This window comes from Pinus tabuliformis, chromosome 6 (genome assembly GCF_031772625.1).
Source record: "Pinus tabuliformis cultivar Carrire ecotype Pingquan chromosome 6, CPIR1, whole genome shotgun sequence".
In the NCBI taxonomy this organism is placed as follows: domain Eukaryota; kingdom Viridiplantae; phylum Streptophyta; class Pinopsida; order Pinales; family Pinaceae; genus Pinus; species Pinus tabuliformis.
In genome coordinates, this window is record NC_142292.1 from 1,544,883,956 (window position 1) to 1,544,886,114 (window position 2,159).

The 2,159-nt window shown below is 36.6% G+C and overlaps 1 pseudogene; it reads left to right on the top strand.

The window, feature by feature from the left end:
• Positions 1-364: 364 nt before the first annotated feature.
• On the top strand, positions 365-1,464 carry LOC149264616 (transcription factor WER pseudogene; annotated as a pseudogene).
• Positions 1,465-2,159: the final 695 nt, after the last annotated feature.

The following is a 2,159-nucleotide window of genomic DNA, read 5'->3' on the forward strand; positions in this document are numbered from 1 at the left end:
ATCCATCCCTCTCCGGCTGCCTTGCTCCTGCCCCTCGACGGCGACCTTGCCCGCAGCCACTTTGGCCTCCCTCTGGCATATTGATGAGCACATTTACCAACCTCCGGCACATTTACCTCACTCTCGGCCTTAATCGCAACATGATAGTATGTCAACATTAATACTCATATACCCATTTGATTTGAATTCAAATTTGAATTTTGAAGCACCCTATTTCCAAAGAGAAGCGAGGAGGACAGTCCCGTGTCATATACCCATTTGATTTGAATTCAAATTTGAATTTTGAAGTGCGCTATTTTCAAAGGGAAGCAAGGAGGCCAGTCCCGTGTCAGAGCAGACCATCAGCTATTTTGAGTTAGCCTTAATGGGTTACGGAAGAATATTGAAGATCGTTAGATCCCCTAGCTATTCAAAGGGTCTTAGCCGTGGGGCTTGGTCCGCCATGGAGGATATGAATCTCTCTGAATACATTCGAATTCATAGCAGCAATGGATGGAAAAATATCCCTAAAAAAGCAGGCGAGTTTCAGTAAAATTCTAATTGCAATTTTTATTGCAAACAAAATGCACATTGAGAGGCTAAATGAGCGGGTAGGTTTTGTTTTGCAGGTCTTAAGGGATGTGGAAAGAGTTGCAAATTGCGGTGGCTTAACTATCTTCGCCCCGACATTAAACGTGGTAACATTTCTCCCGACGAGGAGGAGCTCATTATTCGGTTGCATCGTATTCTTGGCAATCGGTATGTAGAAAATCAGTGCACATGACACTTTCGGTTTTCTTAGGTTTTGAAATATTTTGGAAATCTTCCATTGAGTTAATCTCAACTATACAATGTATTTTCAGGTGGTCTCTAATAGCAGGACGACTGCCTGGTCGAACAGACAACAAAATCAAGAATTACTGGAACACTCATATGGGAAAGAAGCTGTGCCTGTCAATGAACAAATCTCAACCCAGGACTTCAGAAAATCGAAGAACAAGATCAAAATCTCTTGTTCCTGTTCAAAATCCTGTGTTCAAAGCCACTACCGTTAAAATAAAAATAGTCGTGCGACACTGTGGAATTGTAAGAGCAAATGGCTATAACGATGAGGGTTGCAGTAATCATATATCAGATGAAGCCTTCAAATTATGGAACATTCAAGAAACCAGGAAATTCTCATGGCGCGACCTAGTTGTGAACGACTCCATCGGAAACGAAGAATTTGAGCGTATTGGTTTGCCATTGGCTGATAATGTTGTCGAAACAACAGCTACACATTTTTTCTATTCTATGTCGAATTTAGGTTACCAACAATCTCCTCATTACGATTATTTTGGGGGAGATGCAGTTAGTTTAGCCAAGAGTTCATTGTTTCAAACAAGCAGTCGTCTCAATACTGTAATTTTCTCCCTCTTTGTTCGTCTGTTCAACAGATTTTACATCAGAAGACTTGTACAGAGCAATGGAAAAAAACTACAATAACGAACAAGACAAAGAATGTATACATGAATTCAATTATTTACAGACATGAAGCCCGTTGCAATCACTTACGCATAGGTGGAGAGAGCTTTAGACAAAGTTGGGCTGCAACGTTGTGTGGAAGGAATGAGCTGTGGACAAACTTTTTTCTGGAACACCATGAATAAATCCCGTGACAGGGAATGGAGCCAATAAAATTTTAGGGATTTCAATCTGAAACTTTCCACCAAGTATAGTGGCAATCAATGCATTCCACAACTATAGTAAATGTTGTTAGGAGAGGTGTGCTACCTTTTTTTTTAAGTAAAATTATTATTTTCATTAACTATTACTTTGTGTTTGATGATAAAAAGAAAATTGCAGATTCTCTGTAATATCTAAAATTATTTATCGATTAAAGTTTCATTTTGTAATATTTCTCTTGCAATTTTTTGTTTAACATAATATTGGTAATTGACTTATATTTGTGTGATAATTTTTTAGATACAATTGTAATATTTATGTCATGATTTTAGGATTAAAGTTTTTCATATTTAAATTTCATAAAAAATCACTATATTAAAATCCTTGCAAATAGCTCATTTTCATATTCACTTAAATACTATCAATTACTATTTATCATAATTTAATCAAATATTTGCATAAAATAAATAAGATTAATATGTAAATGTAAATGTACAGAGTTTCTAGTGATTACT